Consider the following 17249-nt stretch of genomic DNA (forward strand, 5'->3'; position numbering starts at 1 on the left):
CAAGAAATATGTCACAGATGAATGGTGAAACGGCTGGCAGTTGAATACCACATACAGATTAAACTGTAATATTCTTTAAGGATAAGGAAAGAAGTATCCGCAATAATTACCATTAATACGAAACCAGAAATTGTTATACAAAGACAGATACTGAAATTACGATCTACGTAGAGGAATATGAAAGTTCAACGTTGACGAGTGGAGGGAAAATATAAACAACATAGTTTGCTACAGCAGAATAGTTTGGTCAGAAAACGAAGGGCCGTAACAAAACTTCGAATGCTCATCAGGGTTGTACATATATATGTATATATATAGTTGTGGGTGCGGTGCCTTAATCACCCTGCTCGATACTGGGGTAATAAAACGAAGAAGCCGAATATTGAATAACTTGAAGGAATCTGAAAACTTTAATTATAGAATTGTAAAAATGAGTGTTCGTTTTAGTGTATGGTAGTTCAGTGTTGCTGCAGTAAACATTCTATGTATCATATTTAATCTGCTCCTGTTGTTCTTTTCAAATCTTAAATCTAAAGATGGCGCGGCATTGACGTGACATTTTTCAGCGTTGGCGTGTCTGTTCCCGTACAGGTAAATCATATCTTCCAAGTGCGTCTTTGAAGGTAAGTTAGCCTTCACTGAGTCTGATTGCACAAAGTAAAATCCAAGGAAGACTTGCTTCGATCTCCTTAAACAGCGTATCTTAAGAAAAGAGGGTATACCATTTGCACAGCCATCGCTTTTTTTGGCTTTTACTAAATTTACTACCAGTTACTAGAAGCGTATAGCATTATTCAATCTGCAACGAGCTGACGCTTTTTGACTAACCGCACAAATTTCTCCGTACTTATTCCATTTTTCGTACCCTTCTCTTCAGGGTTATCGCCTCCTCGTTGCGTTATCTTCTTCATGCTCAGTGTGTCTCATACAAATTCTGCAGTCTTCTATTGGCGCGGCTTATAGCGCTTATCCATATTGATTGCACAATATTTCATTTATCAGCACCTACGTAATCGACATCGTGCATTTGAAAGGGAGAGCACAGGGAACGTACCCGAGCCATATTGAACTGAAGCTAATAAAACAACGGAAGAAATCATTGATCATAAATGACAGGAACGGCGTTTGAATATGTTTTATGGAACAATCCATATATCCATTATGGGAGGAAATAATATTACCGATGAAAAACGCATCCATATCCATAACAAAGGCATATATAGGACGTATTGTTAGTATCTGAATAACCGGAAACAATTCTAAATTGTCGGGTGACCATCGACAGCTATTTTTATCGATAACAATCATACTATTACGCGTCATCAATCACTGACACCCACATACATTAAACTAGTACTCAATCTTCTCAGAGGTGGTAGTGGTATCATTCGTATATGGCATGTTTACGTTTCATTAACCTAGCTAGCAAAAACCTAGCTTACTCTATTATTACCTTTACTAGCTCCACCGTGCATGTATTTTTTTATAGATTTAAACGTTTAATTGTTTGCTTATCGTTTACACATAGAAACTTTGTTAACCACAGGTCTTACACAGAATCAGGGTACACTTCGTAAGCTCAACATAGCCTGTCTTATTACACAATTCTATTATCAGACGTTACATTACAAAAGAAAAATAAAATAATAACAGTAAACGAATCGTGCTAATTACAGTAAGAATGAAACGTTCGTTATGATATAATTTTTGCTCATAGCAACGCTGTTTATCGTCGTTGATGTCGTTATTCTCGATCTTGTACGTGAAGCCTCATGCTTCCACCGTGGTCGTCGTGTTCCCATAGCAACACAGTCCCATTACTACCCCATAGAGTTATTGTAGCGCATTACGCTTGCGATAGTGCGCAAATGATGACTACGGTGATGATTACTAGTGTTATTGTGAGGACTAGTGCGTATGATGCCAAACTTTTCCGTCGACTACCATGATTACCATCACCAGGGTCCCTGTAGTTTATGCTGGGTTGGCCCGTTCCTCGGGGCCACCCAAGTATCGCGCCAGGTGCACTTACCACCAGCACCAACGTTGATGTCGACAGTCATAGATACAGAAATCGAACAATTTTGTGCTTCTCGGCCGGATAACTCGAGGGGCCGACTGTTGGTTAGCCCACCGGGTTAACTTTTTTTTTCCTTTTTATTTTCTACACGGTCACAACGACGGTGACTATGAAAGCAAACCGATACGATACCATAAATATAACAGTCGCCTTCTTTGGGGAGGGCTTTAACTACGGCCACACGTATCCAGTAAAGACTCAACTGGAGCTATTCCTATTAACTGTTATTAATCATTTTATGTATAAACGTAACGAGTAGCATCGTCGACCAGCATTTAGCGGAGATAACACCGGCACCGTCTGTAGCCACTACAGTAGAAAACGTATACAGCTATATTTTTATTATTATTACTGTTGTTATTTATTATTGTTACTATTTGAGGTCGTTTCTGGTGTAATTTCTATTCGCTTCTAGCTATAGTTGTTATTGTTGAAGCGTAACTTCTGTTTTGGTAGAACAGGTAGCCGTCCAGGCTTCTGTGACACGGCGGGTGTCCACGCAAAAGTCGCTCGGAAGTAACTTAAGGTGCCTGGATCAGATTCGGCCGATACCTTCAATGCGGTCACTTCCTGTAGTTATTTCTTCAAGTTATAAACGTTCGTTATATTTCTCCTTTGTCCTTTAGAATATTTGGTTGGATTGAGCATAAATGGCTGGTGAAACCTGTCTTTTTTTTCGTTGTACTTATTTACAACACCATATAGAAAATGAACGATGTAAATTGCTATGAATTGATCATAATAGTGCTAGCAGCACTTGAGCACGCGATATGTTAAACTGACTTGTATTAGAAGTATCACAATTATCATCAACCTTAGTTTGTATTACGCGCTTGGCGACTGTGCGCGCACGCATCGTGTATGCTTTCTCAATCCACGTTTCCAGTAAAGAGAGATTTACTAGAACTTCACAACGATGTTGACGCTAGACGTCTACAGTCACTCGCAAGCAACGTCTGTTCCGTTACTTAGATAATATGCATGATAGCTCGGAGTATTTGCCCCATGACTGAACTCCCAAATGATCCAATGGCTTTTTCAAGGGGGATGCCACCTTACGTCTACGTGCCTTGGCCCCGTGCCTTTGCGAGCAGTGACGCATTAATATAATCTGTACATAGCCGCACCACGATGAAGGCCTGTGGCATAGCCCACATACACAACTCGCACAGATCTGTATTCTCACAATACGTATCTTTCCCCCAGAAACCGTCTACCGAAACCGTGTCGTTTTTATATTATTCTATTATTTAGTTAATATCCACGAACAGCTGTTTTAAGCTCAGTGCTTACAGTGAATAAATATAAAAAATCTCACGACTGCGTTTATGATCATTAGCGTCCTAGAGAAGTTCGCGTCTCTTCATTTATCCAATTTATAAACCTTTTTTTTAAATCCTAGTTACTTTCATGGGCTCAGAGTCGCCCTATAGCAGCAGAGGGAAGCACAAATCGTATTTTATTGGCAAAAAACAAGTGCACATCGTACGGCCTAACGAAAGAAGGCACAGAAAATCGGCCAAAAAATACGAACGGTGGTGGGCGGTTTTCAGCTTGGCGTTTAACGCTTTCTGCGGTTCGCTTTGTGCCGGACTATTGAAAAGAGGATCGAATGCACGAAATCTTTTGTGGTCGTTCACATCAACAGTAACATTTTGCACTACAAGTTACCATTATGTTTTAGGGGGAAGATGGAACCTGTTTGCCATCGATTCATGCTCGAGACAGAATCGCAACTAGTATATAGAAATGCTCAGACGAAAGCAAGCTCTACCGAAATCGCGTATCTCCGTGTATAATCTATAGCACAAGGATAAACTCTACAATAATGCGGTTCTGTTGTCTTTGATGAAACAATGATGCGAGTGAAGCGTTTCTGCTGACTCAATGACTATGCCCCGTCTATGAAAAGGTTTCATTTCGAAGGGCTAAAAGTAGGGAAAAGTGCCAATTCGCGGCAGTATACGTCTCTATATATGTGACACTTACGCGAATAAATCTCAAGTTTAAAATTACCCATTTCATTTGGTTGGCACTACTATATTTAGGGTTTGATTTGATATTTACTTGGCTAAATATATTAATATTACTATTATTATTATTATTATTATGATTATCAAATATTATATACGTATTCGACAAACACCGCGTCAACAGTATTCCGTTTTTAACGTACATTATTGCTATACGATTATGCTACAGCCAACAGTTTGTGTGAAGAGCAAAACTACGATAAGGCGTTCTTACTGGTAGATGAGATAGGAGTTCGTCTCTATTTCGAAACCAAATGACGTCGCAGCCTTGAACATTTTTTCCTTTACGATGCCGTTTTTATAATTCTAAAGCTGACATCATCAAACGCTGATATACTTGAGTGATTTCAACAGAACCTCAGTACAGATCAAACTCCACTCCTCTTTCGGCTTTGTTTATCCATTTTAGGTGAAAACGTTCTAAGCAATAACCAGAGACTTATAATATTCATACCAAACCCATGGTTCGACCCTGACAGGCTGCAGGCCGCATCACTGTGCCTGTTAGTACAAAAAGGCCAAAGTGGGCACATATAGGTATTTAAATCATCGTTTTCAATCAAATTAATGTTTTTATTCATACGCAACGCCTAAAAAGTAAGATATATTGGAGTTAGATCCGCAGTAGCTTGTGGTTGGTAAGTAGATTAAACTTTATCGATTTCAAGTGAAGACATTAAGGTCAGTCCAAGGTAAAGTGATCAGATAAGGCTGGCCGGTTGTTCAAGGTATGTCAATAAAACTGTGCTTATATGTAGCGGAAAAGTTACTCATGAATATGGGACTTCAAACTTATGTAGAGGAAAGGGCTGTCCAAGGACTAAGAACAAAACGAAACTTTATATATAAAGATATGCTTCAGCGTTGGTAGAAGTTGCTCCTCATTATTGCGCCATCCTATCTGGTGAAATATAGACACCTGAAAAATTAGATGAAGACACGATATATACATCATTAAGGACACTAGCCCGTATTTCCAAGTAAAATGCCGTAATCTATAAGCCCAACTTACAAATATGTATTCTTACATGGATCGGGCGCCGAAAAACAAATCTCGCAAATTACTATAGTAAATTAAAAAGTAATTTAAATAAATTGTGTAATATGCGTATCATAATCTACTCATATAAAAACTATGGCATAGAAAAGGGAGGTGAATGAGTACATAAACGTCATTAAGTAGAAGAATCGCGAAGTGTTTTGCAGTGTTCAAGAGAATCCATGCTTAATAACGAAAAAAAGTTGAATAGTAAGTTATGTAAGCTATATGCAATGAAGTAGCATTATGATATCTTCGGGTGAATAAGTGCCCTTAAGTTACATGGTGATGAAAATGCGAAAAGCCTTAAAATTCTACTGATCATTATTTGCTGTTTCGAACAGAACGGAACAGAAGAAAGAAGAGGATAAAAACGTGGGAGACGAACCAAGTAGTTGGCTACAGAAAATCGCATGGATACACAAGGATGATGAAAAGCTAAATTTTTATGAGTTGTCACGTTGCCCTCCCGTAAAATTGCGTCATAGGCAGTACCGATCGCAAAAGGCAGGGATAAGAAAAGTTCGTTAGTGCCAAAATTGAAACAATCGCGTTGGCGCTCATCAATTTCATTCTATTGCGACTCTTGTGAGGTTATGTAGTGACGTTCATCGCGAGAAACATAATACTTCATAGGAGAGGCTGTTCAAAGCAGATAATGCATTTTCTATTGGATGGCAAAAAAAGTATCGTGGTTCTTTACGAATCACGATCAACAAACCTCTTACGTGTACGTAAGGTAAGAGGTAATCTGCCAGTCCGTTTGTACAGTATGATTGTATAAACGATACGCAAGGAAAGCGTTTGATGTTGTTCCATTTGATTTCATGAAAAAATGCGGATGTCCTGAATAGATGAAGCGTATTTTAATGAAGTCCGCAACAAGATCAAATTTTCAACTCGCATCATAATACCTAAGCTCATCTGCAGATGATCACACTTCGTAAGCTTAGTAACTGGTCAATGGGCATCAACATGCTTGATCTATACCTCTATAAAAACATAGCGAGTATGTCTAACGTTGTGTTCTATGATGCTTTCTATACCCTCGGTTATGCTGACCAAATCGTTGCCAGTTAAAAGACCTTACATTTTACAGATTCTGTACATCTGTTAATTCTACTTGAACAAATTGCACATAGACCTGTGTCTGACTCAAACGCAAATACCCTATTTTTTTTGACAATTTAGTAATAATTTGTTTAATGAATTTTACTAGAGGTGTTTGTTACTAGCTGAAATCTGTCTTTCGGTTCGATTTATTTCTTGATTCTCGGCAATCTCTTCTCTTCGCTATTGGTTCCTCTATTTTATCCTCAGTGAAGGTATAGCATCACCATCATTGGCGTCACTGTGTACAATTCAAGATAAAGTAATTGCTTAGTGATAAGCGGACAAAACAATCGCCTGTATACACACATTCGCATTTGGTCCTGAGCGGTCTTGAAGGCCAATTTAGAATAGCATGTGAAGCGCACGCCACGCGATGCTAACGGGTCAATCAGTAGACTAACAAAGTTCGCCCTACAGGCGGTAAATGGCCTTACGGGGCCACTGGTTGAGCCGCACACACCATGTCCCGCTTGCGCCATGCACCGAGACCTATCCACAAAGTGGACCAAATTAATCTCAAGTTAATAAATAAGCTGCTGCAGATAATAATCTACAAAAGCGCTGAGAGTCCTGAGCTATAGATCTCTCTTTTTTGCAATTCGGTAAACATTATCACCATCGGATCGGTGTCTGTGTTTATATCCTCCACAGGCTAATCAGAAACTTGTAATCGTACGTTTCCCGCCGTCAGCTGCCGTAGCACTTATGCTGCTACTGTTGAATTTGACCTCCTAGCAAGAACAACGTAAATTGGTAAATGCTTCTACCGAATAAGTTAGACAAGACATGTCTGAATTTTGTACCTCTGCATCATTTTATATTATGTAAGAAACTGGTGAAAGATGGTCGTATTCGGTATACATCTATTACTAATCCTTGCCAGCAAGAAAATGTTGTCTCGGTGAGTCAAGATGGGCAAGGTAAGACATATAATGAACATATTCGCTACTTTAAACTGCTGCGTACCAAGATGAGGAATTGATCATTTTCCGTCAACATCAATCAGATCGGGTACAAATGATATCGACGACCAGACCATATCGAATCTCATGGTATATGAATATCTGGTTTGTTCTGAGCTCTCCTGCAATCAGGAAAGACGGAAACTTAGTCCGCAAAATACAAAGATGAAATAAACGGGGCACGATCACGCACTACCTGAACCACTATTCTGTCAGCATTATTCTTATCTATGACCCATGAAGCAGAAACCGTCTGAACCGAGCCGATTATTAAATTTTCACCAGCTTCTGCCTTTATTTCTCTGTGACTAAAGTGAGGTAGATTAGTTAAAGGGCAAACGAACCGCCAATAACTTAGTCGACCCATTCCTCGTTTGTTCATTAAACTTTCCTTTTTTCTAACCGTTTTCCGTACAGCGGCAATACAACGATGGACAAATAGAAAAACAATTGGGATGTTGCCTGTTGTTAAACGGGACAGACAGGGCTTCGGTGTTGAAATGTGGGGTTGCCACCTGACGAGATGCACTAGATCCTTGATCTCTTTTTCAGGCATATATGTGTAGATTAGCTCAACAGTAATTTTTACGGGTTCGTGTACCACGTATTGTTGTTTTGCAGAGAATCACCCTGCAGTGAGACAAAAACAAGACAGATAAGCGCAAGATCTTCTTTTCCACCTCTGCGAACGAGACGTCCTTCAAAATTCGCGCATTTTATCTTCTTCTGCAGTACGGCAGTTTATACGGTATCGGACTATGGTAGGTTTATGCCGGTTATAACTGTCAGTATCCTGGACTAGCTATATGGTAGGCCGTATACTGTTCTCGGCCTGTCGGTGCCGCTGTCTTCGTTCAGTTGCCGCTGTCGACTATTATGTACAAGAAAGTAGTTGGCAAACAAGCAGTACTATAATACAGCCTAGAATCGGCACATACGAATCAACTGCCTGTAACAGCAGTAGGCGAATCAGCAGCGTCACATGATGTTAGTGGCGTTTGGCAGTAGTAGCTGCGTCAAAGGGCGACGGTAGCTCAAGAACGGCCGTGGGGCCCAATGAAAAGCGGTGAAAATGAAGAAGCAAACAGAAAAAACACGGCGTCTGTTGCAGACACCTTCGTGTCTATTGGGGTCGTGTTGTTAGGTCAAGGAGCGGGAAGAATCCGCCCCTTCGTTTGCGGTGTATTTGTCTGTCTGCCATTTCCCGTCTCCGTCTGTATATCTATTCATGAATTGCGTATCTACCTGTTCGTACGTGTAGAGCGCTGTGGGTCCACTTGTGTCCGCTAGACAGCTAGTCATGATACGTTGAGCAGCACAAATCAGAGATAGTTTTTGGCTATAATTGATAAAAAGGATCAGTGGGAAGCAGAACAAGTAGAAGACTTGTCTTAGTAACTATTACTTTTACTTTTGATTCGTTCAACATGTCTGCTTTTCAGAGATGTACGCTTGTCGGCGTTTAAGTTGGTACAAGTTCGAAAAGCTCAATGTACATAACAGTGGAGTACCGACCCAGCCATTTATGAAGGGACGGTGAGTCTTAAAACTTCGCATTTTTTAGTGTATCTTTATCATCTGGAAAAGAAACAATAACTGTACACGTCTCCCATTGCGGGTGCAATGTGCCTCGTGGAGGGACAAGAGAGTACCAGTACCGTTTTCTAAACGTAATACGTATATATATATATATAATCGTAAAAGCGTCACAGAGCATTTTGTGTATATGGGCACGTATATATGAAACGATTAAATCGATGGACGTATTCGTAAGGCCTGGAACGTTTTTTTTTTTAATTCCAGAATTGAAGCTAGTAGTCTAACATAACGTTCCAGTACTGTATCAGGTTTATATCAGGTTAGTGGTGCTAAGTACATAACAGATTAGGCAGGGCCTTGTCTTACTTAAGCAAGTGAATTTAAGAAGCGCTATCTATCTTATAGATTTGTCGTAGTGTTTGTCCTGAATGTTTATTCATCGTCATTAGGTTCGTTCGAACAGAAAATGTTATAGACGAATTTTAGTGTACAACTGCTACGTTATCAAATGATGCAGAAAGTTCTCCCTTACACATCTTCAATAAACACCTAGTAGCTCTCATAAAAGTCATTTTTCCACAGATCGCTTATGGCATTGATCGCTTTCGACAATAAAAGTCTATATGGGATCGTGGCCTTGAGGATAAACAGGAAACAAAAAAAAATTAACACACTTTTACGAAAAAAACAAACACAATGCGGTACCCAATACGGGTCGATAAGCAATTTTTGCAGACCCAATTCAGACATACCTATCTATGGACTATCGAACTGACTTGCAACGCTTAAAGATCAAAATTAGCAATCGGCTATTGAAACTGAAGTACATTACGTGTATTAGAAGATAGGAGAATGTCACGCTAAGCTTTTGCTAGCATCTTAATATACTATGATCTTCTGAGCTATAGAGTAACTGAACAGATGATTCACTGAAGAACCAGCGTTCGAATGGGTCTACTAATGAGTGTCTACATAGCGCGGTGGCTGCATAAATTTCTATATTTGATTTGAAGGTGAATTCTCCCTAGAGTCCTATTAGGCCTTGACCACACGCACACAGTCAAACGGCAGAGCCTCTTGAAAATCTTAGCACGAGGCTCGAGCGTCTGAGTTGATATTTATCGGTCACCGATTCAGCGCTGAGAATCGTGCTTTCATATAGGTGTTAAATAATCCAATTATCCAACGTTTAGCAAGTACCGAATATCTACTGCTACTATTGGCAGCACACTTTAACTGGCTCACGCCATTCTATTAAAGCTTTGGCAGGAACCACTGGTTTAACTTGTCTGCGTAATGAAGAGTGCTTCGGAACTGTTCGAGAGGACAAGAAAACGTCTATAAATATCTACAGTAATAGTTCGTGCGTCATGTATTTTCATTAAAAGTCTAAGCAGCCCTAGTGAGTCCTTGCCCACGAGCTGCAGTGATTTAAAAATACGACGCTGACGTGAAATGAAAGCGGCCCCTGAGAGTAAACTATCACTGCTTAGATCAGAACAAGCATTAATGGGCCTTACAAGTTCGAAACTAATATCCCACTTCCATGCAGTAAAAACGAATCGCTTTTTCAGCTTATTTTAATTAAATTAGCGTTCATAGGATACGTGTATATATGCCTTGCTCTCTGGACCTCAGTAACATTGTGGTCTGTGATATCTATTCGTGGAAATGTAGCGTTGAGAACTAAGAAACAAAGGCTGATCTGTACTCAATTTTTAGCAGAAGTCAACGACCTTAGAGTGAAAATTCTACTAGATTAGAACACTCACACGTTTGTCCTAAAATTATGAAGCAAATTTAGAATTAAAATGTTACTTCGTTCCCTTTGATTGCAGATATCTATCTAAACACTATCTTTCCTCTGCTTCATTACTTTCGTATGTTATTCGTAACATAACGTATCACTTTTTTCGGATTGGTTTCATTATAATAATAATAATAATAATCATTCTAATGTTCCTGACCAAAAGTTACTCACCTAATTAATTCTTCCTGGTTATTGATATTCAGTTGACAGAAACTTGCGCATACACTTATCCTTTCCTTAGCACAGCCTCAACAGTTATCGGAGGGGAGAGGGAAGGGTAGAATTCAGCATCTTCGGCGCCAAATTTAAATTCGAGGATAACTATCTATATGATGAGCGGAAGTGCTGAATTCAATGTTCGCCATCAAAATGCATTTCTGCAATACAAAAAAGTATCTGAGAAGCGCTTTTTCAACAAGTCAAAACGTTTTCATATTAGTTATCGTTCGCCGACATTTTCCATTGTGATAACTTAATGATTTTAATTATTGCGAGGAATGAATGAATGAATGAAAGTGGAACGAGTTGATCTAGGGAAAGTGCTTGAAGAGAATTAATCTTTACTAAAAATAGCTTGAACTTATATATACTCCTGAAAGAACAAACGATAAATTAGAAAAAAAAAAAAGTATATGAAGTGATTGCTAGTGATATCACTGGTTCGAATACGTTTAGCACAGCATACGAGTTGATTTTGATCAATCGCGCAAAACATAATTCCCCGAAGCTGACTGTTTACCTCGCTTGTTTACTCCTACGTATACATTGTAAAATATTGTGAAAAGACACAGAAGATTTCCGTCAAAGAGTAGATGTTTACCTAATTTACTATGTCACTTTCTTACCCGATTCTGGGCGCTTTTCATCGTCCCCTGAATAGTAGCATTGGTAAACAGTGATCATTATTTTTTGTCTAGCAGTCAAAGGAGATGAAGGAACAATTTATAAAATGTAAGGTCATTCATTGCTTATTCGTCGTTAAAGAATAAAACGAACGTTTGTATGTTTGCATATCGTTAATACATGTTAACAGTAAATGCAACTGATACAAATTGGATTCACACTATATATAGCGGGGAAAAAGAGCCTTTCAACATCTCGTCATAACCGCTGTTTTACAGACGACAGTTGCTTATTAAGGGTTTCTGGCTTACTCTTAGAACTGGTTGCTATTTCTGTTGAGCTGCCGTTAGGCCTAGTTAGTTTTTAACCATTACTGATTAACAAACTGACAAAGGAAAAATAAATGTCCCATAATTGTACCTGCTACGAATGCTAAACATGGAAACCTTTGACGTAAACGTAAGCACAGACATCCAGACCAGAGTCAGGAGCATCGGTCAAGGTCGCCACTGTCTACAATTTACGAGTGTTTTTTGTTGATTTTTTTTCTATGTTCATATGAGGTAAGATACATGTGGTAGATGTTTGTGTTGTATAAGAAATAATGAAACCGTCGTTAACATAGAATTTTCAAATGGCCAAAAAAGCCGTTAAGCACTTACAGATCTTGCGCCTTTATCAATAATGGATAAGACTATTGGCACTATCAAGTCTCCGCTGCAATTTTATTTTAAAAATTAGCACAAAACTCTGTACACAGCTGCATGATCTTTTTAAATTGGCGATCTTTCTTATGAAGATCTATATATTTTTTTCTCTTAAAGGTCGTGTGTCTAATATATGTATATGTATGATTAATTAGAAAAAAATAAGTACACGTTTCTAACCTTTGAGTGAAGCGTCCGATGAAATTTCTACGGCGTATCGACGTTTCTCACCTTTATCACCCGACGCTTGTGGACAACAAAAAATGATAGTGGATAGTACGGTTCTTTGTTTTTCTTTTAGTGCACTTTTCTACCAGCTCGAGACAAAGTGTTGACCGCCACTCCCACACTATAACTCCTGGATAGAGGAGTCGTGTACAAGGATGCCTAAATGGATAGAATTTGTTAAGCATAAAGATATCAGTCAAACGGTCTAGAAATGACATTCGTGTTACTCATGTGTACAATATCCCACGTGTGCTAGATTTGCAAATACAGGTCGCTGATGCCACACTCTGATCATAAAATTACACTGAAGGAATTCGGTTACGTCCGTTTTCATGATCCAATAACTTAAAAAATTAATAGACAACATCGAAGTTGACATTGACTAGCGTATGATAACTATCATGGTAAGCTTCAAAATAACCATAAACACTTTAGACGACCTCAGATGATTGTTTGTCGAGTGGGAAATGTATGTGTGCTGAATGGGTTTAATGAACATGTTGTGTTACCATGTTTCTTTATGAATACAACTCTGTGTCTTAGCATAAAAGCTCTGTCGAGCACCACGTTCTACATATGTGAACAATGCGTGCTCTATGCAATGCGTGGCATACGTTTTTTTTTTTCATTTCAAAGAAACATTGTTATTAATATAACACTTCGAAAATACATAAGAACGAAATGTTATAGAGAAAAAGTACAATTATGATTTTTCAAAAAATAGCTCCATAAATTAATCTAGAAAGATTTCGGAAAGTATGTATATATAGAAATCAATGCAAGCAGTTAGTTCGATCCTGCTAGCCTTTTTACGCTGAGCTGAATTAGTTAGAACAAGTCTGACTGCTCAATGTCCGACCTGCAATTAAGTGCGTCGGATCGCTTACCAAACACTGCTTGATTGGTTCTGAATCGTTGCTCGAAATATTTCGACTCTGATGATACTGCCCTAGCTAGGCATTACTTCAGAGGCTTGTCTTGAAGTCGCCTCGTCCTCTGCGCACAAAACAAGCAGCGTTCTGCGCCTAGCTATTTAGCTATGTGTAAGCTTAATGAGCAAGCACGTTACCACCGCACGCTCTCATGGAACCCTCAAATCGTCACTAATCTAGCTGCTACGTTCCTAATGATATTAACTGCCCGCTTGAGTATTGTGTTGTTTAAGGCGAATATATCAATTATCCCGAAGAATTTTCCCGGTGCAATTAACTTGTTGAACCAGACCGATATACTGTGGACAGTCATTCGTCGTCAGTACGCTTGTCCCGTGACTGTTCCAGAAATCTTGCTGGTACCGTTGCCACAAAACCGGTTTTAGTCCTACCTTTGGCCCTGAGGCTCGTGATGTGACGATCGTGAAGTTCAGTGTGGTGCATATAATTGCTACTCCCGTTTAGCGGATTTACATGCATTGCTAACTCTTCATCTGCGGGCACTATAGCACTGCCACCCCAATACTTGTTCGGGAAGCCAGAAACGGTCCGATACAACTTGTCCTATTGTCGAAAATACGAGGCGCTTAATTTAACTAGCTTCTGAAGCTATTATCCGCTGGGGAATGGAACCCACAGTCGGGCGATGTATGTCGTTCATCTTCAGTAGAGAAAGATAAAGAGCGATAACGTCATTTTGGCCGGATCGTAACGACAGCATTTAACGACAATGGCTTTGCCTTGAAGTTTATAGCTGTCTCTTTGTAAAACACCGAACTGTTCTCATGCAGCCCTCCGAGAATGGTTCTATTCTAACACTTATTTTAACAAGTTCACACATCGTCGACCTGATATCATTTATCCTATTTGCTGAACTGCGTATATTTTAAATATGATTCAGTAGAGCTTCGTGGATGTTGAAAGCGCTCAGTACGATAAGGTACCAGGGGTGTTTACAGATTAACCAAAGAAACAGATATTTTGGTCCGAATCTGCGCGCAAACGCAGTTTGAGTCTCTGCTGAAAACCCGGAAAATGGGACAAATGATGGGTGCAGTATCCGTTCACCCGCTTGATGACTTCTTGCGCTTGATTATTCATCGTTTCAAACTCAATCCCCTGAAAAGGTCACAGCGGTACCGAGATCTATCGTGGAAAAAATGCCCGACAGTCTGGGCTGTGAAAGATTTTTTTGAAGATAGCTATCAAGAAACATATGTTGCTTCATGGTTTAAAATAAAATCTCTAATACATCCGTTTAAAATGGACTGTAGTTTTAGGTAAAAAGTTCATTGGAAGTTGAAGCCCCTTTTTCGAATGTTATGCTATGTCATACAGTTTCAGGCTCGACTTCCTTCTACGATACGCTCGCAGTAGAAGTTACTGACAAAGTCACCGAACATAAAAGTCGCTGGTTAAATTGACGATTAGCCGTTTGCTTTTGATACTCTATTTAAGTTTGTGCCTAAATACGGTACGAAAGGATTAACGCAACACGTAGATTAGCCTACTACAGCATATACTTGTGTGAGCTGGGTTTTGTTACGATTGCCGCTGTGTCTAATTGACGAAAATTGGGTAAAAATATATTATCTTTGTTATTTTCACTCAGCTCCAGACAAGCCCTGACTTTCTGTGAACGACACTGCCTTTTCGCCTAGATAATAGGGATCACTTAACTAGATCTGAACAGCGTAGCGTAATTTAACATTGCCCCCCGCCCCCTATGAACTTTACAGCCTAACTATGACCTTCCTGTTTGCGCACCCCGCAGCTTTCGTCGTAATTCGTCCAAAGAGATTTCCGAGTACGAAGTTGCGTTGACCCCCCAAGACGAGAATCAGCCCCCAAAAAAAAATAGCTAACGGGACTATTTGTCCAAGTCCTCAATGTGGTCACACAACGCCACAAATGATTTCCCTTCGAGGTAGAAACATTGCCAAGCGTGAATAACGACCCAGCTTAAGCATAACCTGCCTGTTATTAACTTAGGTGAGTTCAATGGCCAGATCGTGTTCTGATGTCTGATTTTATTGCACGAATCGTGTTATTCCATGGGCGTCAACATAAATAAATTTCGCCTGCTAAAAGTGGAAAGGCCATAGCAAGTCGATTAATTAGTTTACTATCAGCTGCTGAACTTTCAGTTAATTTGCGTTATTGTTGCTATTCGTATTGGGGGCTGAAGTAGTTTGCGCTATATTGTCCAGCTCCCCAGATAGATTCATTGCTTTGTTGATTCAAAGTGAGATAAATGTCCACAAGTGACAAAAAGCAATCGCTTCTGCGTATTCCCATTGCTATTGTTCCTTCCAACTATCGTTGCACCGGGCACAGTCATAGCAGACCGCGTCCATCGACACAGAAAGCATCAGAAATCAACGGTGCTTTTCACCTTGTGTTTTGCTAGTGTCTATTCAATAGCATCGTTGAATAAGCTGTAGTATCTAAACAAAAAAGCCGGGTGAAGAACAAAATGCTAGTCAAGGCGCACTAAAAAACTTTTTGGCGACACTGGGGGATGTTGGGCTGCAGAACTTACGAGCTACAATACACCAGAAACTCCACAGAAAAAATTAAGCTTCATATCTTCGAGTTCAATTGTTTAATGTTGGTGTAGCACTTAAGCTGGGCTTCTCGCCTAATGGGATGTGAATGATGACCTATAGGCAGAATGCTCACAGACCTTTTGAACTATATTTTATTGACGAAAAGAGTTTCTATTTATATATAAATATAGTTTTTGAATGGCTATTTTTATATTTGACAGAAATTAACATTATTTAAAAGAGTATTTAAAATTTTCTCTTATGTCCGACATTTGTTTTATTCTTACTGCGTTAGTAGTTCTGACAATTTGAAAGACTCCAGAATTGTTGCAACTTAAGGCTTTAGTTAAAATTCCTAATACATACTGTTAAACTAATTAGATCGCTTATATTGTAGATATGTACATCTATAGAAGTAGGACTCTTTTTTTTTGAGTTTTGAGAAAGAGATGGGTCCTAAGACCCTTTAAACGACGGTTTTTAGAAACGTGAAATAGCCTGTACGTACTCAGAATGAGGACAAATCGAATCCGTAACTTTTGTATGCTCCGCTGCTATTATATATTTCGCCTAGAAACTTAACGGCACTACACTTTGCTACTTGTCAACGTATATTGAATTGGATAATTAGTTTTGCTGCTCGGACTCTGCAAATTTGGAGAAAGAGTACCAACTCTTGTAGAAGCTGAGCGAAACACGTAATACGTGTTTAACACCTAACTAAACCTTGATCCCCTTAAATTGACAAGACATTTTCATCAGCATTGAATAGACCTAATAGTGATAAACCCTATAATTACACTAGGTAGATGCGGGAAAGTGCCGTTTGCGCTGTTACACTGTGTCTACCGTGTTTTTACAATTTCCAATCGCCGCCATTTCCGTTAGTGTTTGCATCAATACATCGGCACTATAGCGTCAGTAGTAATGGTAAATTCCTGTGATATCGCATGGTGGGTGCCATTATCACTAATCAGCAAAGTCGCCGTCGAACCCAAATAGAAATCGACCACGCTGCAGCTTCTGATAAACGAAAGTATATTTATATTTATAAGGAACCTCTGTGGCGCCACCCCGCCTGTAACCCAGATTTCGGGGCAGCTGCTGTTGCGGTTGTCCACTATCATAGCTCGGGATGCGATCTCTTGGGAAGCAAGCATACATCGAGGAAATGTCTTCATTTTTTTATCATTATAGACATATTCTGGAGTAAAAAGGGGTTCAAGAAGCAGAAGAAAATGTCCCACTCCTGGTGCAGCCATTAAGCATTGCGTTAGACGGCTGGCTTCTAGCACGAAATTAGGTGTACCTAGGCCCGACTTCGAACATGTCCTTAGGTTTAAGAGACAAACAGGCTATCACTCCATCATCACGAAAGCGAACAACTCACAGTAAACAGACTGTCTGACGCTTG

At 39.5% G+C, this 17249-nt stretch overlaps 1 protein-coding gene across 6 annotated transcripts in view; it reads right to left on the bottom strand.

Moving 5' to 3' along the window:
* The window catches only part of LOC111259921 (RNA-binding protein 47), a 50679-nt gene that overhangs the window by 10616 nt on the left and 22814 nt on the right, over nt 1–17249 (bottom strand). Inside the window, exons 17-21 of one of the 6 annotated variants that reach the window (XR_015310791.1) lie at nt 12307–12513; nt 10748–10953; nt 7232–7349; nt 6572–6754; nt 383–5032 (exon numbers count right to left, since the gene is read on the bottom strand). The gene's annotated coding sequence lies outside the window, so the exon portion shown is untranslated. Of the gene's footprint in view, nt 1–382; nt 5033–6571; nt 6755–7231; nt 7350–8472; nt 8567–10747; nt 10954–12306; nt 12514–17249 lie in introns of those variants that run through there. The other 5 variants (XR_015310793.1, XR_015310794.1, XR_015310795.1 and 2 more) reach the window with 5 other exon arrangements.

Source organism: Varroa jacobsoni, unplaced genomic scaffold (genome assembly GCF_002532875.2).
Source record: "Varroa jacobsoni isolate VJ856 unplaced genomic scaffold, vjacob_1.0 scaffold_385, whole genome shotgun sequence".
Taxonomy (NCBI): Eukaryota; Metazoa; Arthropoda; class Arachnida; order Mesostigmata; family Varroidae; genus Varroa; species Varroa jacobsoni.